The following is a 24,997-nucleotide window of genomic DNA, read 5'->3' on the forward strand; positions in this document are numbered from 1 at the left end:
AGGCTGAAGTATTGTCCCTGTGGTTCTACATTCTCCTAAGACTTTTATCATGAGGGCATAACGTATTTATCAAATACATTTTCTGCATCTAGCTCTCTTGAATACTTTACATGACTGTAGGAATATGTCTGAGACTTAAGGGGAGTTACAGGGAATTATGTTTCTCAAAAGTTGAGATCAAGTAAACAAACTTTAACTCTTTAAATTTTCCTGTTGACTCTTCCCTCACGATAGTAACAAGCTCCAATTGGCCACATTAGGTTTTTATCCTTGCTGACGTCCGATCTGAAGTACCGGTTTCAGTCAATATCTACTAGTTCCACTTCAAAAGTGAGCTTGGAGTTTGGTGGAATTCTGGCATCGGGCTGTCCTTTCTTTCTGAAGGCCCATTCTGGTTCAATCTCCAGTCGAGCCTTTTCTTCTTTATTCATAGTCAAGAGTGCTCCATCCCATCTTCTCTTAACCTTGCCTACTCCAACCTTAAAATTTAAAAGGCTTGACATTTTTCTTCTTTGACCTTGTTTGAATATTAGGATCAAAAACAGTTCCATCTGGGAGTGTCCCCATTTACCAGCAGTGAACAACATCTCGCTTTTTAGGAATGTTGGTTTTTATCTCCTTTTTTTTTTTTTAGAAGATTTTGTATATTTTGGTGGACCCTTGAGAGTCTCCTCAGACTTGGATTCTTTGGGTTTATCGTCACCAAGCTTCACGTTTCTCACCTGTTCAGATGCTTTACTTCCGGTTTCAGCAATCTTGAGACACTTTCAAAAAGATGGTTATAGGCACTAACCAAATGGTCCTCATTAGCAGTCGTAGTTACATTTTTTTATGTTTCCGAGTAATTTATGCTCTGTGAGAAACGAATCTGAACCGGGATCCTGCAGAAACTTGATGATGTCCTTCCTTCTTGGGCAGCTGCTCCCTGCTCCACGGTCCATGCACGCTGCGGAACAGCCTCGGCCATCTTCCCCCGCTGCTGCCACTGCACTGTTTGCAAGTGTGTTGTGGAATATTTTTTAGTATTGTATCTTCTTTCTTAATTTCCTCCTTTTCATTTTTTTCTTTCCTCCTCCTCCTCACCCTTCCTCTTCCTCCTCCTCTTCGTCCTCCTCCTCCCCTTCCTCCTCCCCTTCCTCCTCCCCTTCCTCCTCCCTTTCCTCCTTCCCTTCCTCCTCCCCTTCCTCCTCCTCCCCTTCCTCCTCCTCCTCTTCCTCCTCCTCTTCCTCCTCCTCTTCCTCCTCTTCCCCCCTCCTCCAATCACATTGTGCCTAATGGCGGCTGCCCTGAGGACTGTATAAAGGCCTGCTGGGTGGGTTGCACTTGGTCGTTCTCTCTCCATGTGCAGGGTGACCCATTATGTTAGAATGACAAATTCCTCTTGTTTTTTACATCGATTCCTGACTCTGAGTTGTTTATTTAGGACATCCTGGTAAGCTAAGGCTCACCAGAGACTTACAGAACAACTAAGTTTGAATTTTTTTTCCTCAAATTTTCAGGTTTCATTAAATTAAAACATTTGTTTTACTGATTTCTTTTATTAATGTTAGCACTTATAGGTATCTATTTCCCTCATAAGACTACTTTAAGCATGTGACACTGATTATGTAATGTTGGAATTTTACGGGTTCACATTTTGAAAGTCTTTATTTTCTTAATTGACATAATTATTCAGTAATGCTTTTTTTTAATTTCCAGGTGTTTGTACATTTCTTAGGGATTTATTTGTTGTTAATTGTAAGCTTTATTACATTCTGCTCAGATTGTAGTGCCTGAGTTGTTATCGTTCCCTGTCCCCATTCGATGAGGTTACAGCTGAGAAGCTGCCAAGTCCACTGGACATCCTTTTCTGCCTCAGCCTGTGACAACCGCGAGGTACGTCAGCAGGAGCCACCACTGCGGTGCGCTTACTCTCCACCCTCTTCCTGCCATCAACATGAGGTGCTACCACAGGGGCTGCCATGGGGCAGTGTCCTTTCCACCCGTCCTGAAGAGCTCCATGACTGAGCCCTAGAACCTATGCCTATGGCCTGAAAGGACTTCCCAGCCTGGCCAATGGAGCATATGTGGAAGAAACAGGGTGAAACAAATAAATACAAACACCAAAAAATAAAACTGAGTAATCACTAAGCAAAAAACCCACCAGTTCCTGAGGGGAAAAAAAAACACACCAAACTCTGAGCTCCAGAAGATCAGGACATGACATTCCAGCAATCTTCACCTATTTCTAAGGGAAATATCTTCCATTAGAAATCTGTGCCCGCTAAGAATCCAGGACAAGCTTTGATTGCTTGGTCTTGGAGCAGAGAGCCCCTCTCCTGGATGCTTCCTCACCCCCAAATCTCCGAAGTGAAGTTTGTTGTACTTTTATACATCTGGTTGGAAACACACACTCAAATGTGTGCACATACACACACACACACACACAAGAGAGAGAGAGAGAGAGAGAGAGAGAGAGAGAGAGAGAGAGAGAGAGAGAGAGAGAGAGAGAGAGAGAGATTCTCTTGTCCCCACCCCATCTAAAACATTCCTTTTGACATGAGACTAAAACCCTAGTGGGGGAACCACAACATTCCCTCCAAACCCCTCATGCCATGAATCTAAATAAAGCTCTCCCTCCCCTAAGGTGTCTCTTGTCCAGTGCTTGCTCTCAGTGAAATGAACAGTAACAGACAGAGCACCTTGTAAGGAGTGAGAAAAATCACTGTGGATTGTGCCAGCTCTGATTGGTCACTAATGCTCTGATGACACAGAGAGCCATTGTGAGGAATGACCAAGAGCTGATCATATAATGCACTGTCTGGGCTGTTTTGTGTCCTTCTGTGCAGAGAGCTGTTTGGTGGTGAACTGCAGGACTCGGTGGTTGGATCAGATTTGGACATCGGTGATTGTTTGGATTTTGACATTGAACATCGGCTACATGTCCATAGACTGAGTTCTTTCCTGCTGTTTCCATAAACTCAGAGGTTTGGGTTTCTGTTTATGTGACTTCATTCATTTGGGAGCTTTGTTTACAGCTTTGCCTTCTTGTTGTTTGCTTGTTCGTTTAATTATTTTCATTTTGCTTTCTGGATTAACATCCATGTGTTTTCCTTCCTTCCCCCTCCTTTCTCCTTCCTTTCTTCCTTTCTCTTTCCTTCTTCAGTTTGTTTTATTGTTCCTGGGAGACTGGGTTTCTTTGTACGGCCTTGCCCAACCTGTAACTTTCTGTGTAGACCAGGGTAGCCTCAAAGATCTGCCTGCCTCCGGAGTGCTGGGATGAAATGTGGGAAGAAACCGGAGTAGTGTCCCTCCCTGGCCAACAACCATATTTGTTTTCCTAACTTCTCTTTTGACTTTGTCACCATCTGTTACTCTCTAGCTCATCCTGCCTCTTATCCTCCAGTCCCCTCAGAGTTCCCCTTGCCTTTAATTCAACTTCAAACCACCAGTATCCTGCATATAAGGAAAAATTGTGGTATATATCTCTGTTGGACTAAGATGTTCTGTATAACAGAGTGACCTCAACATCCATTCCAGAAAAATACTGACAAATTATCATTCTTATTCATAGGTGCTGTGTGACTTTGCCCCATCCCGTGTAGATACTGTATCTACTGGTGCAAGTTGCATCCCACGCATTTCTGGGTAAAGCTATCTTGATGTTCAAGTGTGGCCTTTAGCTCAGTCCTTCATGATGGACGTCTTGGGTAAGCTTGTCAATGTTCTGCTCCTTTGAAATGGGGATCCTTGTTCTCCTGGCTAAAATGTTGTCTTCCATCCCCCTTGCTCTCTTTCTGCTCTGAGCCTTCTTCCTTCTTTCCATCCTCTGTGTTTGTCTTTGCTTTGTTCTGGTTTCCCTGTGTCCTTAGGCAGAGGCAGACTCGTCTATGGAGGATCTGTGTCTCTTAATCTCAGAATCTCTCCTAGTAACCTCTCTTAGAAGGAATTCTGATCTGTTTTCCCTGCCATCTTTGCTTGCTGTAGCTCCTGGTGACCAAGAGAAGGGAAGTGCGATGTCGGGGGACATCGAGGCCAGTTGTCATGAAGGGAACACCCTGGCACAGCATTACTATATCCTAGGCACCCTAGATAAAGGGTCGTTTGCAGAAGTCAAAGTGGCTCTCCACCTTATGACCCAGACCATGGTAGCCATCAAGATATTGAAAAGGGGCACAAATATAGACTTCCTGGTCATCTCTGAGATAGATCTTGTGAAATCCCTGAACCATAGTCACATAATACAGTTGTTCCAGATATTCGAGACAAGGCACAAAACGTACCTGGTGATGGAATATGCAGCCCGGGGATCCCTGCTGAAACACATCAACAAGTGTGGGCGTCTGGACGAGGAAGAGGCACGTAGGATATTTACAGAACTCTCTTTGGCCGTCAACTATATCCACAGTCAGAATATTATCCACCAAGACATCAAGGCCGAGAACATCCTATTGGATTGGGAGTGGCATGTGAAACTGACTGACTTTGGCTTAGGCAAAAGACTGGCCTCTGGGGAAATGTTCAAAGGATTTTGTGGCATACCACAATATTGTGCTCCTGAACAGTTTGATCACAAGCAATATGATGGCCTCCCAACTGACATCTGGAGTCTCGGTGTAGTATTATACTATTTAGTTCTTGGCCACCTTCCCTTCCGAGAGACAGTGCACTCCAAGATAAAGCATCTGATCCTAGCCCGGAGCTGTTGGATCCCGTATCACCTGTCTCCAGAGCTTCGAGACCTATTAAAGAGATTAATGACTATAGACCCCATAATGATGCCATCCATTAAAGAAATATTGGTACACCCGTGGCTGTGCCATGATCAAGACCCATTGAGATCTTCAGAGGAAATCCCTAGAGAACCAGAATCCAAACTCGCTTTTGACATGTTTCTTATGGGGTACAACATTAAAGAGCTCAGGGAGGCTTTGAGGGAACAGAAGTACAATCATGATATGGCGACTTATTTGATTATAAAAAAGAAGTATACCAGGCAGCCCCAATTTTATCACGATGGGGGGCAGGGTAGGAGTCTGGACCCTACAAAAGCCCCCAACTCTCCCTGGCCTGTAAGGAAGGGAACCAGTGCCCGTACTCTTTCCACCTTCACTTTGCCCACTCTCTCTGAGCTGCCCGGATGTGGAAGGAAAGGCTGTAGGAGGAGGCATAATGTACCTCCCAGCCTTTCTTCCCTTCAGAGTAGCTTTCTGGAGAACACCTCCCCACTCCAGGGGCTTATGCCTCATGTTGGAAAGAGCACATTCAGAGAGAAGGAGAGAAGCATCAATTCCACAAAATCATCATCAAGAAAAAGAAAGGCAACAACAACAACGCTAACCTCATCATCAGGAGCCCCATGGTCACTTTTCATATCCACACAATCCTCAACCTTTGAAAACACGCAAGATATGGCCCAAGAGAGCTCCAGTGCTACAGACACAAGTAGCAGCATGTCCTCCTGGGAGTCCAGAACCAGCAGCCCTTCCCCCAGTGAGGAGAACCAGGAAGAGAATATAGGCATCGAATCCTTACAAGACACTAGCTCATCCTCAAGGGAAACAGTCCATCAGGAGCAGCTCCGAAGGAGGTCCCAGGGTATGCCCAGAGTCCCACTGAGAAATCGGGCCTGGAGGAGCCTGAAGAAGAGGATTTCCAAAGCCTTAAGGAACTTGTGTTGCTGCCTCCCAGTGAAAAATAACAAGGTCATGGCAGCCAATGAAGAGTGCTTCAGAGACACAGGCTGAAACCAGTAGGTGGGGTGTGATTAGAAAGGATGCACTCTCTAGTTTCTCCTTCCCTTAACATATTCCAGCATGCACACTAAGGGTGTTGGTGACATTGGGTTTATCATGCCAGAGAGAAAAGTCCCATCCTGTTCTTCCTCCTCCTAAGACTACACCTTTCCTCAAAACTTGAGCAACATGTAGACAGCAGAGGATAGTGGCCTAATGCTAGGCAAGGATGCTGGAAATGTGTGAAGGGATCAATGGAGCACTTGGGCGGAATCAGTCTGAGGTCCCATGCCATCACAGGGCCAGCACAGCCAAGCATAAGTCCTGCAGATTTCTAAGATTTCTTCTGTCTGTTTCAAGGGCTATCAGAGGCCCTGTGGTCCCTGGAGGATGATACCAGAGAGTGGAGAGGAGTCTGCTGAGGATGCAGACAGGAGCAGGGAGGACAGAGCCAGACAGGAATTTCAGGTGGCTGTATGGCAGAGAGAAGATCTTTCTATAGTGCAGGCTTAAATTACAGGCAAAATGTTATTTTCCCCTGAATTCTGAAGGAAGATTCTGAGAAGTTCTGAATGATTTTCCTCCTGTCCCCTGTAGGGAGTTCCACACTGGGCAGCAGTCCCAGGATAGCTGTGGCCCAGTGAGTTAATCTTCACAGCACTCAGAAGCCCCTGGAAGAAACATCCATGGAGTGCTAGTGGTTACCAAGGATACTGAGAAGAAACACCAGACTTCAGAGAACCTTCATGCACAGTGAGAATGTCAGCTCAGCAGCCTGTCTCCAGGTGTACTTGTGAGCTGAGGAGAGAGTGGTCCTGGAGGCAGAGGAAGGAACCCAGAAGACCTGACCTGTTGCATGTTTCCAACAGATATGTCTGATATTGTAAGAGGAGGTAACAGAACTGCGAAGCCATGAGTGTCCATTGGAGTCCAGAAGTGAATACAGAGTGGGTGGAGATGGTTCAGACCCACAGCTCTGATGCAGAGCAGAGCATCCTGATTACTGCATAGTCACACTGAGAGAGATCCTGAAGCCCTCACAAAACCACCAGCTCTAGTCTCTGATTGTGTATGTTGCACTCAAATTTGAGCCATTTGATGAGTATTCTTTACATCTGGTTGGACACACAACACACCCACACAACACACACACACAGAGAAACACAAAGAGGCACAGTCAGCACTAATGCTGTTTCCTTGAAGTGGAGAGAGCCCACGTTACAAACAAGGTAATTTCATAGTTTGAGTGACTCTGCCTTCTGTAACCTTTCCCCAAATCAATTTTCTCTTGTCTCCACTCCCTTCGGACAAAGTAACTCCCTATTCTCATCCTTTCTGGGAGTCATGGGAAGTGAGCATGGGCATTGTTCCCCACTTTGGCCCAGGGTACACAGCCATGTGCAAGGTGAGGCTTACCTATGCACCATCTTTTGAGGAGATCCAAGGTGAGATCTGAAGTGCTTGACATTTGACTCCAGAGAAGGTGCTGGTAAAAAGCATTGCAGTGGGGTGGGGGTGGGGTTGGGGGGCAATGTTGATGGTAAAACAGATGAGTCCCCCTGACAAGACATTGTAAGTTTTCCTTTGGGTGGCCCATGGTGACTTGCCCCATTCCCACCAAGTATAAAGACAAAGAGAACTTCAAATGTGTTAAAGAGGAACTCAACCCCTCTGTCCCCTGACACCACTCTGTATTACAAACTATTTGGTGTATATTGATCAGTTTCCCTTAGAGCTGTCTCCTGGCATGATCATGTCCTTGCTACTTCTGCCATACTGCTGCTGCTACTGCTACTGCTGCTGCTCCTGCTCCTGCTGCTCCTGCTGCTCCTGCTTCTGCTGTGTGTGCTGCTGCTTCATTCTCATGTCCATTGCAGGCAGGGAAAGGCCAGATGCTTCTGGAGCCAATCAGTGAGCATTCCAAAGCCTGATGCTCTGGAAACTGCAGAAAACACCAGTGACATCACTCAACACAGAACAAGGTTTGCAGCCAGCCTCACCTGTAGGGACCTGGGAATTGTCGCCTTTTTCATCACAGACAACCTGGGGGGAAGAGGGGCACATGGCATTTTCCTGGCTCAGGCCATTGGGAGTGGGTAGTTATTTACAAGGGATGCACAATTGGACTTTTTGTAATTCTTAGCAAATCCTTTTTTATTCAGGTCTTCTTGATAGAAGAGGCACCTGTTCATTGATACAGAGGTAGGGCAAAGCCAGTCCCACAAGTGGGTGGGCTAAGAACAAGAAAAGAAAGATGTGTTCTGATTCCAGGAACATCTGGCACCTTAGCCTTACCACGGTGGTAAGGGAACACTATCTGAGACATCTTGAAGAATTTCCTCACTGGGAACAGTTCCTTTCTGTTCTGGCAAGAGCCAAGTGACTGGGGCAAGGCACTTCTCAAATTCCGTCCTTCCATCACCTCCATTCTTGTGTGTATGGGGGCAAAGAGAGATAACTGGGTGCTCTTTGGGTTGGCACTACCCACAGCAGTGACATCAACACATGTGTGCAGAACTGATCAATTTTCAAAGGACCCAGAGTGTGGAATCTGTATGGTTGTTGATTTTAGGTATTGTGTGTCTGGGTGAAGACCCAGGATGCGGACAGAGAGCTTGGTACCATGCTGTGCCAGCAACAGAAGTGTTACCAAGAAGAGCCGCCCCCCCCCACACACACATGGCAACCTTGAATAAACCTCTGTATCTGCAAAAGAAGGATGATTATTTTCTTTTCAAAAGAAAGTTCAGCTGCCCAATGCCACCAGTCACCATTCTACTGGGCTTGGTGAACAGAACCTGGGTAATTGATGATAATCTACCACATTCATGGCTTGAAGTACATCTCTGAATTCTTCCTGCTACACACTGGCTCATTCCCATTCTTAAGCCAACATCATTTTAGCATCAGGTGTTTGGTCCCTCTATCCAATATTTTCCTCCTTTTGTAGCTTCCTTTTCTCAGAATATTACACTCTCTTTTTACCTATCTTGATATAAATGTCAGGATTTCTTGGCCCTTTCTTTCTCTGAAGCAGGTTGCTAATGTGAAGCGCAGGCTAATCAACTCACATTTTTTTTCTAGGTCCTTTGTGTTGTGGTGACAGGTTTGTATCTATTGCATTTTTAGGCATTCTTCTTCCTTGACTTGTGTCTTGAGCAAGCATTTCACGGGTTCAAGCCCTTATCATAACCCCAGGTATTGAGACCTTCACAAACATTTACTGTGACTAGAATTTTTCTCTACTTGTTTTTACATTGCCTGTTGACTTCAGTACCTTAAAGAGTTGATGGCTTGAAGATGTTCTCAGAAGCCATCTTTGATGTGGAGGAACTTTCTGGCAGTGTCTGTCACACAGCCAGTATATGTTTCTTCCATTGGAACAATAGGCGGGGGCCCTGTCAAGCACATCCTCCAGAGTGATCTCAACAAGCAAGGCACTTTTATTCAGAGGCCCCTCTATGTACTCCAGTTAAGGGTGTGCAACCTGGGCGTGGTAGGATGGAAAGTTCATTCATGACACGACTGTTAAAAGGTTCTTCAGTGGATATAGTATGTTCATCTAGGGAGTATGTCCATGGGATGGACTAGTAATTGTATGTCCTAGCCATAGGTCTAGGCAGAAAATTCAAAAGCTGCTGGCAGAAGATTGTGGGCCCCTGTCGTAGGGGAATATATGGTACAACAATAAGGTGAAACTTTATTTGAACAAATAGTCCCCCATAGGGTCATGGGAGGGGCTGCTGATAGAAGTGGGTGTCCTGTTCCCAAAATAAGCTCTAGAGAACCTCTGTTCCTGCTACTCATGACAATGGCCCAGTGGAATTGAACCTTCCCTAAAGGGAAGAAGTTTGAGCTCCCGGAATACTGCTAATGTCATGTGATATCATTGATTCATTCGTGACAATCTTGATAGAAGCCTGACACCTGTTCATTATATACTTGGCACCTAGGATACTAGATCCGTCTTGGGGTGGATCAGTGTGTGCATCTGCTAGGTACAAATGCTTAAAATAGTAAAAAGTATGATAATGCCCCATAGATACTGATCTGCTTTGTACACAGCCTAAGACCCAGCTCCATGGAATTGTGTCTTCTATGAGGTCACTTAGGGGATAGGCTGTGGATATTTTATCCGACATGGAAGTACAATATGGTGGTCCCTGGCTATTGCTCCCTCCTGGAACATGCCCTTTCTTTGCCTCTCCTAGGTGTTGTCCTGTTACAGTGTCACTCTGCAGTCCCATCCCTGGTCACTGCTTTTCCCTTGAGGAACAGTATGTGGCTGCTTGCGCACTAGCCCTGCCTTGTAATAAAAATGGGCTGGGTCCTCTCGACACTGGACACTTAAGAGGTCATTGCGTGTCCTCCTGGTTACTAATATTACAAAGCATTCACTATTTGATTCTAGAGGCTACTTGACCAGTCTTTGTGCAATAAATATATGGCCTCTATCCCATGAGTTTGGGCTGACCAAAGGAACTTGAGTTGCCCTTAGGTCCAGTATGCATTCAGTGTTTAAGATACCAAGCATCTGAGTGTGTGTAGCATTTACTTGCAGCCTAGGTTTTGGGTCTGTCCTAGAGTGGCCTTTCGTGGCATAAATACTAGGTTTGCCCTAGTATGTATGTAAATCTGGGTCTTGAGACCGTCTGAAGACCAGCATGATGATGGGGCACTCAGATCTGGGTCTTGCTTCCACTTAGCAGAGAACTGGGCTCACTTGTGGAGCTGTATGCAAGATGTCCTCTTAGGTACTGGAGACCTGGTGTGTGTGTGTGTGTGTGTGTGTGTGTGTGTGTGTGTGTTTGAGTACCTTCCTTTGGTTTTTCTCCTGTGCAACTTCTTATTTGCTGTGTTTTCTTTGGTGTTGTTAACCTGCTCAGAATGGATTTTTCCTTCTAGTATCTTCTTTGGGCTGGATTTGTAGATGTTATTTAGTGTTTTTCCCACAGAATATCTTATTTTCTCCATCTCTGTTGATTGAGAGGTTTGCTGGATATCATAGTCTGGAATGACATATCTGGTGTCTTAAAGTGTGTAAGTCAGCTTTCTAGGTCTTTCTGGGTTTTAGAGTATCTGTTGAGAATTCTGTTGAAATTTAAACACATTTGCCTTCATATGTTACTTTCCGTCTTTCCCTTTCTGCTTTAAATATTTTTGCTATATATAGTTTTTAATAATATATATACATATATACATATATAATATATACATAAATACCTATACATATATATTTGATTATCTTTTGGTGGAAGATCTTTTCTGGCTCAATCTATGTGGTGTTTTGTAAGCTACATGTACATTTATAGATATCTCTTTAATTTAGGGAAATTTTCCTCTATAATTTTATTGAAGTTATTTCCTGATCCTTTGACCTGGGAATATTTTTTCTATTGCTATTATTCTGAGGTTTTCTCTTTTCTTTCTTTTTAATTTTTTTAAAAAAATTTACATTCCATATTTTATTCCCCCCCATCCACCCTCCCGACTATTCCACATCCCACCTCCTCCCTACCCCCTCTGTCCACAGGATTTTCCAAACTCCCACCCCACCCCACCTGACCTCTAAACTTCCTTGGGCCTCCAGTCTCTTGAGGGTTAAGTGCATCATCTCTGATTGAACACAGATCCAGCATTCCTCTGCTGTACATATGTTGGGAGCCTCATATCAACTGATGTATGCTGCCTGTTTGGTGGTCCAGTGTTTGAGAGAGTTCAGGCGTCCAAGTTAATTGAGACTGCTGATCCTCCTACAGAGTTGCCCTCCTCCTCCGCCCTAATTCAACCACAGGAGTATTGTTTTCCTTGAATTTTGTTGCTGTTCTGATCTTCTGTCCTGGGTTGCCTGCAGTTTTGGTGATCAGTCAGACTTCAGGTCCAGTGTGGACTCTTTTCTAAGATTTTTTGGCCTGGACAATCTCTTGGATTTGCATTTGGGGAACCACCATCACCTCTTGATCCCTAGAACTGGCATAACCACTGGGAATGTAAAGATCTTCTAAAAACATTGTAGTGTCTAATATGGTTGCCCAGAAGATGGGGTGTAGTTTATGGCTTTTGGGTACACTTTAAGAGGAGCTAGTATGCAGGGGACCATGTCTTACTTTGGGTCCCTAGTGCCCACGTGGCCTCTGGGAAAGCTTCCAGAGTCATGGAACAGAATATAGAACCCAGAGCATTGGGTGCCTTTTGGTGATGTTAGGCCTACTTTAAAGGGAAATTGTGGGCATTAGGTGTGGTCTTACATAGGGTCCCTAGCACTTAAATGGCTTCTGGGAAGGCAACCAGAACTCAACAAGTCTTCTGAAGAAAAACATTTAATTGGGGCTTGCTTATAGTTCAGTGTTATAGTCTATTATCATCATATTGGGAAGCATGGTGGAATAAAGGTAGACATAATGTTGAAGAGATAGGTAAGAGTTCTACAACTGAATTGGCAAGCTCTTGAGAAAGAGACATTGGACCTGGCTTGAGCATTTGGAAATTCAAGGCCCATTCCCAGTGACACAATTCCTCCAACAGGGCCACACTTACTCCAACAAGGCCACACCTCCTAAAAGTGTCACTCCCTGTGCCACTTTAGGGCCATTTTCACTCAAACTACTACATTCTACTCCATTGCATCAATAATCCATCATCATCATGCAAAAATCATTTAGTCTTACTTAGAATGTCCCCATTGTCTATCACAGGAACAGCTTTGTTTGAAAGCAAAGTCTTGTCTGAGTCTCATGCAATCTCACTGTAATCCCCTGTAAAATCACAACGAAGAAGCAAGTCACATACTTTCAAAAAATAATGGCAGGGGATATATACATTACCATTCCCAAAGGGTATAAAGAGGATGTAATGAGGAAATACTGGGCCAAGGGAGACTAAAAACCAGCTGAACAGACTCCAAACTCTGCATCTTCATGTATGATGTCAAAACACTCTTCAGATCTCCAACTCCTTTCATACTTGTTGAGTGCAACACACTATTTTTCTTGGGGTGATTCGGCCCTGTGTTAGAAGCTTTCCTCAGCAGATATCCCAGGGCTCTGGCATCTCTAACATCTTGGGGTCTCCAAGGCAATCCAGGCTTCACCTTCACAGATTCATGCAATGGCCTCTCTTGATCTCTATGCAGGGACACCCCTAACACCTCTGAGAATTCTCTTCAACATGGAGGGAGATTTCACAACCTCTTTCTTGTAACCTTGATTCTGACATGACCACAAGGCCAAGGCTGCCAAGTTTTGTTACTTGTTGTGCTGGAAAATAAAACCCTTATTAAAACATTCTTATTTTTCAAATACATTTTTCACCAGCTTTCTGTTTTCAATGGTTTTCTTCAGTGCCTAAGGTTGAACGGCTTAGAAATTGCTCTGAAAAAACATGGTGGCCTTGAACTCTGAAGTCTACTTGTCTCTGCCTCCCTAGTGCTAGTATTAAAGTATGAATCAGGCCTTTTCATGAGGTGGAAGCTTGGCTGGGTCTTGTCTTACCTTGATGTCAACCATTCCTTGTATTTCATCTAGCATCAGACACTTCTTTACATTTTTTAAAATGTCCTTGAGTACAGGATTTAGTTGCTTTAAATGTCCTGGTGCTCTCTCTTTCAGACTGTACATTTTGTATTTTTCCTAGTTCAGATTGTTCCTTTTCATTATAAAACTGCATAAGCCAGACCAAAAAGAACAACATGACACAGTCAATGCTAGGCTGCTTTAAGTGTCCTCTGTCAAAACTTTTAATGCATATTATGTTCAATCTAGCCTCAGATTGATCTTAACATAATTGTAGAAAGCAGCAATGCTCTTAGCCAAAATATCACAAGAATATTTTTCTAGGCACCATACTAATAATATTCTCCCCTGAATCTTCTATAGCTGAGACCTCACAGTTTAAATAACCCCAAGCATCACTGTCTTCCATGGTCCTACTACTATAACTCAATAAACCCTGCTTGAATTGTCCATCTGCACTTAAGTTCGAAGTCTGAAAGCCTTCTGTATTCTTCCAGATGAAAGCATGGTCCGGCCGATCTTGGCAACACCACAGGCCATGGCACCAGTTTCCATCTTAGTGTTTGATTGCTGTGAAGAGGAACCATAACCATTGCAACTCTTAAAATGGAGAATACTGAATTGGGGCTGGGTTGTATTTCAGAGGTGAAATACAACCATTATTATGACAGGAGACATGGTGGCATACAGTCAGACATGGTACTGCAGAGTTAACTGAGAAATCTACATCTGGATTGGAAGGGAGAAGGAAGAGAGAGGGACCCTGAGCCTGGGTTGAGCATTTGAAACCTCGAGGCCCACCCTCAGTGACATACATCCTCCAACATGTCCTATGTGCTCCAGCAAAGTCACACCACTTAATCGTGCCAATCTCTGCGAGTGTATGGGAGGCGTTTTCATTCAAACCACCACAATCCTTTTTTAGAAAAGTAATTTTTGTCTTCTTCCTCCTCTTCATCCTCATCCTCGTTTTCCTTCTCTTCCTCTTTCTATCTTTCTGCTACCAACCAAAGATTATGAATGCATTTTTGTGTAGTCCGGCCTTTTCCACAGTTATCTTTAGCCTTACATAGACTGCCTACACGACTGCCTGGTGACCGCCACTGTGACAGGAGTGGCTTTCTTTGTCCTCTTCATTCCCTTGTGTTGGCTCCTACCGTTTACTGCTAGCCTGTCATGGTTTTCTCTCAATACTTGAAAAAAAGTTCAAGAGCTTCATTCAAGAGTTTTACAATATTATTTTATTCATTTAACTAAAACCTCAAGAAAAAAGAAACTCGGATATTGCTAGTAACACCATTAAAGCATTAGCCTAAGTAAGCCTTGTTTCCATGTCCTTCATTTATATAAAAAAGAATCCTTGACCTATTGTGATCATTTATTATCAAACTCTGTCAAGTAAATGTCTCTACATGTGAAAAGATACCAAACCCTTGACATGTTATTTTTACAAACACTCATCATTACTGTATTAGCAAAAGTACATACTATTTACATTTTTTTACATTTAGTTGTGCGTGCGTGTGTTTCCGCGCGCGCACGCGCGCACAAGTATGTGCATGCTTATATGAGGTTCATGTGCAATGAGTGTTGCCAGGAGTCCTGAAGAGCATATCTGATCTCTCAAACTGATGTCACAGGTGGTTGTGAGTCAACATGTGTTGCTTAGACCCAAACCAGGACTTTCTTAATACCAGGAAGCACTGTGCCATCTGTCTATCACTATTGTCTTACTGAGGGTGGTAGAGCTTCAAATTTATATATATATATATATATATATTGCTTGCACATGTTATTTACACAAATTGGAGAGCGTTACTTATGAGAAATCCATGTGTGTATCTACTGAAATTTAACTATAACAACCCTTCTACTTCTTTCTTCCGACCCTGTCCACATCCGTAGAAGGGCCCTGTCATTTTTTTAAAAATACATCAGTATCAATTTTCCAATGTATATGATTTATCACAAGAGTTTATATTTTAACTCTTATGGTTCATAAGTTTGTGGTGGTGTACCATTTTAGGACAGCAAAATAAAAACTTTCCAATACAGGAAACAATGAAAACCTTAAGAATACATGCAACTCAACTGACCTTGTATAAAGCCATGCATTTGTCAGTGCTCCCCCAATCATAAGGATTCTTGACTGTATAAAAGATTCTTTTTCCTATAAAGACATTCAACTATGAATGAAAAGATTAATATGAAAAGACAAAGTTAGTACCACCTATAATATCATGACAATTTATACCAAATTGGCTGTCCTTTGAAGCAAAAGAAAATAGTTACTTGTGTTATGCCATGCAGAGAGAAACAGCAAGTTCTTTTTCCTTTTGCCAATTCCATAAGAATTAGCTCCTCTTGGCACAAAACTCTAAATGGAAATTATGACTTGAGTCCTTATAAGATGGCGCAGACCTTGTAAAGGAGATGCTTTGGTGTCCAGGTGGTCACAAAAGAGACTGAAATAAAAACAAGCTCTCCCAGGACCTGCTATGGAGGTGTAAGTCATGGCTCAAAGCACTGTGCCTGTGGTAAACTCATTGGAGGGAGGTTACATTTAGGTATTCTAATGAAGAACCAGGCATGACAAGTTCCCTTGTTCTTGTCCATATAATGCTCTCTGTACAGCCCTGAATGTCAGCCTAGGATTCTGGCTCTGTAGCTGTTGGAGATATGCTGTGACAACAGTCTTTATCTCCAAGGGCTTGTGTGTCAACATTAGCATAGGATTCCAAACCAGTCAGTTTATGGGATAATCCATAACAAGCATGCCCTGATGTTTCAAACCTTTCTGAGTATAAAGATTCCAACAAGGTAACGCCAGAAGAAAGTGCAGACCATGCATCCATCATGTGTTTAGCTGCTTAACTGTACCTCAGCACTCACTAAGCAACACTGTGGGAGGCTTACAATTTGTTTTCTCTGCGTGATTGCCAGTATTTCACCTTCTGTCACACAGAAACAAATTCCCTCTTCCCTAGAACCCAACCAGCTCTGCAACTGATACACTCAGACTTCTGCAGGACCTTGAAACACAGAGCTCTTCCTGACGGAGCAGATGCCAGGTCTCCATTCACACCTTGTTCACTGCAGAACCTTAAAACCCACACCGTTCTAATAGGACATGAAATTCATTCCAACTCACTTTGTGTCTTCAGAAATTCGCCTTCATAATCCCCATCTTCTGCTTAGAAAACGAAGGCTCCCTTTGCCCTTCTGCCACCTCCAGCTAGAGTGCGTTTCTGTCAGCAGTGATGGCAGAAGTCTTTGCAACTGCCTCCTGTAAAGTAGCTATGGACAGAAATATGTACCATGAGCTATTCTGTCCTGCAACCAGGGTGCAAGGTCTCTGGTGAAGTATTTAGCAGGGCATAGCATGAGGACAGGACACAAAGACCTCTGGGTGGACCAGTTAACTGGGTGTAGCACAAAGGAGCAAAGGCCTCTGGGTAAAACAGTTGGTAGGTGTTTCTGTTTCTTGGTCGTGGAGATTTCTGGGAGGATCTCAGCAGTTGGTCTCTGTGGGCTTTTTGCCAAAGGTAAGAAGGGATTAAATATAAGGATTAAAAATATTTAACTGCATCCTTAATACAAGTACTCATTGTCTGGGTCTTTCAGTTTTGTATGTACCAGAACTTCAGGCATTTGTCACATTGATTTAAAAAAAAACCTATCTTCATTAATTTCCCACATGTACACATTACAGTTAGATAAGGTTCATTTATTTCTCCTGCCTCCAACTGCAAAATGGCGTTTTGTTGTTAACCAGGTGAAGTGAATGCTATCCCCTGTGTCTTATTGCATCTTCAATTAGCCACAACTTTGCCCTACTGATTTTTACTAGAAATACGTTGGATCTCTTTGAAGTAGGTTACCTATGTTTTATAGATGTTATTTCCTGAAAGATATTGCCATATCTTTTTTAATGTCTGAATATTTATTTATTTATTTTTACTGAATATAGTCTTCATTTACTTTTCTTTTTTTCTTTTTTTTTTAATTTAATATTTTTATTTTCTATATTCTTTGTTTACATTTCAAATGATTTCCCCTTTCCCAGATCCCCCCTCCCCATATGTCCCATAAATCTTTTCTCTTCACCCATTCTCCAATCACCTTCCTCCTTTTTCTCTGTCCTTATATTCCCCTCCAATGCTGGATCAATCCTTTCCAGGATCAGTACCCTCTCTATACTTCTTCATGGGAGTCATTTGTTATGCGATTTGTGCCTTCCAAATTCAGAGCTTCTGGGCTAATTAATATCCACTTATCAGAAATTGCATTCCATGTGTATTCTTTTGTGATTGGGTTACCTCACTTAGGATATTTTCCAGATCAAACTATTTGCCTAAGAATTCATTGTTTCTAATTGCTGAGCAGTATTCCATTGTGTAAATATACCACATTTTCTGTATCCATTCTTCCTTTGAGGGACATCTAGGTTCTTTCCAGGTTCTGGCTATTATAAATAAGGCTGCTATGAACATAATGGAGCATGTGTCTTTATTGCATGCTGGGGAATCCTTTGGGTATATGCCCAGGTTATAAAATCAACTCAAGCAAATCAGTAGCCTTCCTATACTCAAAGGATAAACAGGCTGAGAAAGAAATTAGGGAACTGACACCCTTCACAATAGCCACAAACAGTATAAAGTACCTTGGGGTGACTCTTACCAAACATGTGAAAGATCTGTATGACAAGAACTTCAAGACTCTGAAGAAGGAAATGGAAGAAGACCTTGTCTCCTTGTACTAAGCTCAACTCCAAATGGATCAAGGACCTCCACATAAAGCCAGACACTCTGAAGCTAATAGAAAAGAAACTGGGGAAGACTCTTGAGGACATCGGTACAGGGGGAAAGTTCCTGAACAGAACACCAGTAGCGTATGCTCTAAGATCAAGAATTGACAAATGGGACCTCATAAAATTACAAAGATTCTGTAAAGCAAAGGACACCATCAAAAGGACAAATCGGCAACCAACAAATTGGGAAAAGATCTTCACCAACCCTACATCAGATAGAGGGCTAATATCTAGTATATACAAAGAACTCAAGAAGTTAGACCCCATAAAACCAAATAACCCTATTAAAAAAAGGAGTCCAGAGTTGAATTCTCACCTGAAGAACTTCGGATGGCAGAGAAACATCTTAAAAAATGCTCAAATTCATGAGTCATCAGAGAAATGCAAATCAAAACAACCCTGAGATTTCACCTTACACCAGTCAGAATGGCTAAGATTAAAAACTCAGGAGACAGCAGGTGTTGGTGAGGATGTGGAGAAAGAGGAACACTCCTCCACTGCTGGTGGCGTTGCAAATTGGTGCAACCACTCTGAAAATCAGTCTGGCAGTTCCTCAGAAACCTGGGCATGTCACTTCCGAAAGATCCTGCTATACCACTCCTGGGCATATACCCAGAGGATTCCCCAGCATGTAATAAGGACATATGTTCCACTATGTTCATAGCAGCCCTATTTATAATAGCCAGAAGCTGGAAAGAACCCAGGTATCCCTGAACAGAAGAATGGATGCAAAAAATGTGGTATATATACACAATGGGGTACTATTCAGCCATTAGAAACAATGAATTCATGAAATTCTTAGGCAAATGGATGGAGCTAGAGAACATCACACTAAGTGAGGTAACCCAGTCTCAAAAGATCAGTCATGGTATGCACTCACTAATAAGTGGATATTAGCCTGGATAACTGGAATACCCAAAACATATTCCACACATCAAATGAGGTACAAGAACGGAGGAGTGGCCACTGGTTCTGGAAAGACTCAGTGTAGCAGTATAAGGCAAAACCAGAACAGGGAAATGGGAAGGGGTGGGTGGGAGAACAGGGGAGGGAAGGAGGCTTATGTGACTTTTGGGGAGTGGGGGACCAGAAAAGAGGAAATCATTTGAAATATAAATAAAAAATATATCGAGTAAAATAAAAATAAAAATAAAGAAATGTAATATGCAAGGATTCTGCATACAGTTGGCTTCTAAGAAAGTACTCTTCAAGAGATCACCTGATGCCACACTGCAATCTGAAACTGCTTTTGGCACTTACCAAGTAGACTTCCTGTTATAGGTTGGTTAAGGATCAGCAGTGACAGTTTCATGCCTTTTAATGTTAGCTTATACTTTTAGTATTTTATTCCTAATCAACTAGTTAGTAAAATTTATTAATTTCCAATGACAACACTTTGTGTTACTATTTTTCTTCCCCACCTTAGGGATACAATGTATTTAATGTTCTCTCAATGCTTTCTTCGGTGTTCAGTGGTTGCTGGCTCTGTGAACTCCTCTACTGAGGACCAACATAATAGGCTCTGCTTCACTCTGACTTATGTAGTTGTAGTTTTTCTTTTAAATGTAGAGGAAGTCTTGGCTTAGTAAACAAGAGGAACAAAGGAGACACACGTGGTGGTTAAAATCAGCCCCCTTCCACCTTGAGACAAGTTTTCATGTATGTAGCCCAGGCTGGCCTCAAATTTACTATGGAGCCTAGGTCAACTCTGAAGTCCTGTTCTTCTGCCTCTACCTCCCAAGTGAAGATCTGAAGGTGTGCACAACTATGCCCGACTTTTCCTCATTTAGTCCGATGTTGTAAAGAAGGTTCTTAGACTACTTAGCAGTTCTTAGACTACTTGTCATCTAGATTTTTGGGGGGTCCAAACCTATTATTCTGCCTCTTGGTGAATACACAGATCAAGACTTTAGCCTCTCATTAAGTGTAAAAGACATTTACTTAGAAGAGATCATTGCAGTTAACACAAAGTTAAGATGGCCATGGAAGCAGATGGTGGTGTACACCTATAATATCAGCAACTAGGGAGGCGGAGGACCCCTAGAATTGCCACCTGGAAGATGTCCCATCTGGGAGTTCTTCCAGGGAGATCTCTTAGTTCCAGGCCAGTCCATTCTACAGAGTTCCAGGCCCTCAGAACTCAGGTATTATGTATACAATTATTCAGCTAGTTAAAGTATATTTCCAAGTGTTTTGCACAGTGTCAGGTTGTAGGTTACGCTGAAATAATTTCTATAATAAGCTTCCGTAATCTTGCTAAGATTAAGGAATTGCTAGTTTATATAAAGTTAGTAACAATCACACAAGACGAGAGCTGGTTTAAATATATTAAAAGTTATAGGCTTACTGTCCAGTTAGTTGTCTCGAAAGGCTTTCAACAGTCCAGGGGTAACACAAGGAGAAGGTTCATTTTATTTGTGTATAGTGTTCAGCATAAACCAGCCCTGGTAAGAGGACTGTGATGCCTTCTTTAATCAACTCAGCTATCCGAGGTTGTTCTTGCTGATTGCAAACATGACTGCTCTTCAGAATGAACCATGCTGTTAGTGTTTCTTCAAAGACTTACATGAAAATTGTGGTCAGTCAGCTTAATTTTGAACTGCCATTGATAATAAATTACACTCAAAGAATCTAAACTCGGGACCGGACTCACTCCTGCCAAATGTGAAGATAAAATGCAAAACCTTTCTTTCACACCATGGCAAAGTCTTACATGGACATTCAAGATGAAAAACGCTCAGGTCTCCAATCAACTTCAAGGCCCGGTTTCTTTTTAAGTCACTTCTGCTCAGTGTTTTATCAATACCCACTGCTCCCCAACCATGAAGAACTTTCTGCATTCTGTGTGCACTGGCTTCATCTTCTGAGTCAGACTCACTCTGGAATGTGGAGTTGTGTGAGGCAGAGTGCAGTGGGAGGAGCATTCTGGAGCACGCAGTGCATGAGGGAAGACGGTACTTCCCACAGAAACCCACAAACTTTTTTTTTTCGATATATTTTTATTTACATTTCAAATGATTTCCCCTTTTCTGGCCTCCCACTCCCTGAAAGTCCCATAAGCCCCCTTCCCTCCCCGTTTTCTCCCATCCACCCCTTCCCACTTCCCTGTTCTGGTCTTGCCCTATACTGCTACACTGAGTCTATACTCCAGAACCAGGGGCCACTCCTCCCTCTTTCTTGTACCTCATTTGATGTGTGGATTATGTTTTGGGTATTCCAATTTGCTAGGTTAATAACAACTTATTAGTGAGTGCATACCATGATTCATCTTTTGAGACTGGGTTACCTCACTTAGTATGATGTTCTCCAGCTCCATCCATTTGCCTAAGAATTTCATGAATTCATTGTTTCTAATGGCTGAATAGCACTCCATTGTGTATATATACCACATTTTTTTTGCATCCATTCTTCTGTTGAGGGATACCTGAATTCTTTCCAGCTTCTGGATATTATAAATAGGGCTGCTATGAACATAGTGGAGCATGTATCCTTTTTTTTTTTTTGGTATTCTTTTTTTTTTATTCGATATAATTTATTTACATTTCAAATGATTTCCCTATTCTTGCCCCCCCCCACTCCCCGAAAGTCCCGTAAGCCCCCTTCTCTTCCCCTGTCCTCCCACCCACCCCTTCCCACTTCCCCGTTCTGGTTTTGCCGAATACTGTTTCACTGAGTCTTTCCAGAACCAGGGGCCACTCCTCCTTTCTTCTTGTACCTCATTTGATGTGTGGATTATGTTTTGGGTATTCCAGTTTTCTAGGTTAATATCCACTTATTAGTGAGTGCATACCATGATTCACCTTTTGAGTCTGGGTTACCTCACTTAGTATGATATTCTCTAGCTCTATCCATTTGCCTAAGAATTTCATGAATTCATTGTTTCTAATGGCTGAATAGTACTCCATTGTGTAGATATACCACATTTTTTGCATCCACTCTTCTGTTGAGGGATACCTGGGTTCTTTCCAGCATCTGGCAATTATAAATAGGGCTGCTATGAACATAGTAGAACATGTATCCTTATTACATGGTGGGGAGTCTTCTGGGTATATGCCCAGGAGTGGTATAGCGGGATCTTCTGGAAGTGAGGTGCCCAGTTTTCGGAGGAACCGCCAGACTGATTTCCAGAGTCGTTGTACCAATTTGCAACCCCACCAGCAGTGGAGGAGTGTTCCTCTTTCTCCACACCCTCTCCAACACCTGCTGTCTCCTGAATTTTTAATCTTAGCCATTCTGACTGGTGTAAGATGAAATCTTAGGGAGAAACCCACAAACTTAATTTGTCTGACACAACAGTCAAAATAGACTCCACCGCACTTTGGGTTTTGGACAATTGTAGGCTGAACCCAAGTATCTATGAAGATTCCCAGGAATTCCATTGTGTGTGTAAGAAATACTTCGGATCTTAATGGTCCTTGAGGCTAATTCCAGAAGAGCTGTATGGTCATGTTATATCTCTAACAAAACAACCAACCAATGGGTTTCCTCATAAACTCAACATTTCCAGGGAATAAGATTACGGATCTCTCGAGGCAGGTATGTCACCAAGTTATGAAAACTGAGGATCGAAGCGAATGCAACTGTGATTGCTGAGTAGGCACACTTTGGATCTTGTCACGCAGCACCTTGTAACTCAGAGAAGGCAGATTTGCTAATTCTTCTGGTGGGATTTCTTCAATGACGTTTACTCCAAGGTATAAACTCTGCAAGTTCTCCATCTCTGCCAGGATGCTCTGCAGCTAATTGCTACCCAGCCCAGGCTGAAGGTCTGAAGCACATGCAACTCCAGCATCAAGGCAGGCAGCTCCTGGAAGCTGTTGCCACTGAGGTTGAGCACCTGGAGGCTGCAGCAGAGCAGCGACTGGGCCAGGCAGGCCCTTGGGCTGCGAGCCTGGGCCTCCCAGCAGGTTGTTCCTGGCCAGCAGCTTGCATGGGCCTCTCAGTGTCAGCAGCTCAGGTCCCAGCGCTGCAAGCTCATTGCCACTCAGGTCCAGGAGCCAAAGGTGGAAGCCACAGCCCAGCGCGCCTGTGGCAGCGACCAGCAGCAGCCAAAGCAGCTCCTCCTGCAAGCCACGCCACTCCTCAGTCATGCATCCAGCTCAGACTCCAGGGCTTCCGCCCCACACGCTGTGGATGGACCAGTTGAGTTTGGCCTCCCTGAGCCCTGTCTCCTCCATCCAGCGGGATCCTAGGAAGCCTGATGAGGCAGTGCATCCCGGAACCTGAAGGGTTTGTTCCACCCCATCAGAAGTGGTACAGCACGGCCCTGCCCAGTCTCTCACCCCTGATGCCAGCCGAGTCAAGTCTCAACCTTCTTCTTTACTCTTTGTCTAATATCCACTTACAAGTAAGAATATACAGTTGTAGATTTGGTTTATTGCTAATATTATCTTAATGGGGTTCCCAAATTATAGGAGAATTTGCAGGTCTAAGTGTGAGGCACTGTCCTTCCTCCCAGATTGTGCTAAATGCTAAATAAATTTGCTGGTAGCAAATGACTGGGAAGGGAGACAGAGGTGGGACTTTAGATTTCTCAGACAGTAGATCACTGAAAGAAGGAAGTTTTAGAATTACCATGCTTGGGAAGCAGAGGATGGAAAGGTCTCCCATTCTCATGGATTGATAGGTTTAATACAATGAAATGGTTATCTTACTAAAAGAAATCTACTGAATCAATGCAATCCCCATCAAAATAGCAACACAATAATTTATTGACATGGACAGAGCAATTCTCAGTTTCACATGGAAAAACAAAAAACCAGGATGAACGAAACAATTCTGAACAAGACTTCTGGAAGAATCACCATCCCTGACCTCAAGCTGTACTACAGAGCAACAGTGATATAAATTGCGTGATAGTGGACACGGACAGTCAGGTTAATCAACCGAATAGAATCAAAGACCCAGAATTAAACCCACACACCTGTGGACACTTGTCTTTTGATAAAGAAGCCAAAACCATACAACCAAAATTATAGCATCTTCAAATCAGACTGGCACTTAGCACCTCATTTTAAAACAGCAGTGGATTAAGTAAGGGATTGCTTGCTAGAACCCTTCCCCTCATGTCCAGATGCCTCTTGCTTGTTTGGCTAGGGGGAGATTTGGAGCAATAAACGTCTATTGAACCAGAAGAAGAGAGGCAAATTTGCAGAAAATCTTTTTACATAAGTAAACATGGATAAACTCACATAAAATTATATATGGATTCATGCTTACACCTTCATATATCTCCATTAAAACCAGTTGGGCCAAACTACATCCTTATCTCATAATTACACACACACACACACACACACACACACACACACACACACACACATCTATACTTACAAATGCATTTAGAGCAAAAGATCAAACACCAGTGCAGAATGAATGAGTTCATTCTGGATGAAAAATGAGCTCCAATCTTTATTGCATAGGGAAAGAAAAGCTTCTTCAAGTTTGTTGCTAAATGAATTTAACCCAAGTTCATAGCAGAAAGCTTTGTCCTCTTTAGTAAGACTAAGCTTGCCTTGCTATTAAGAAAAGACCTGTTCTGTCCTGTGGTAAGGAGGGTCCTACCTGCTCCTTCCACTCTGTAGTTTCTTCTTTTGCCTCTTTCTCTCTGCATTGTGCATATTGCTGTTATTTTATAAAGTTGCCTTATATTTAAGATATTAAACTCTGCATTCTCCTTCTAATCTTGGTCCCTCCTCCTGCTCTGATGTAACAATGCTCTTACTTTCAATGTGTTTGTTACTTTTTATTTCACTCACTTTTTTATTAGATATTTTCTTTATTCACATTTCAAATGTTATCCCCTTTCCTCATTTCCCCTCCAAAAACCCCTATCCCATCCCTCCTCCACCTGCTTACTACCCCACCCACACCCGCTTCCCTATCCTGGCGTTCCCTGTCACTGGGACGTGGAGCCTTCACAGGACCCAGGGCCTCTCCTCTCATTGAGGTCTGACAGGGCC

General features: G+C 43.0%; 2 pseudogenes; both read right to left on the reverse strand.

Annotated features, from left to right (window-relative positions):
• Positions 1-299: 299 nt before the first annotated feature.
• On the reverse strand, positions 300-967 carry LOC127671149 (peptidyl-prolyl cis-trans isomerase FKBP3-like; annotated as a pseudogene).
• Positions 968-13,684: 12,717 nt separating this feature from the next.
• Positions 13,685-23,125, reverse strand: LOC127670588 (leucine-rich repeat-containing protein 58-like; annotated as a pseudogene).
• Positions 23,126-24,997: the final 1,872 nt, after the last annotated feature.

Source organism: Apodemus sylvaticus, chromosome 20, assembly GCF_947179515.1.
Source record: "Apodemus sylvaticus chromosome 20, mApoSyl1.1, whole genome shotgun sequence".
Taxonomy (NCBI): domain Eukaryota; kingdom Metazoa; phylum Chordata; class Mammalia; order Rodentia; family Muridae; genus Apodemus; species Apodemus sylvaticus.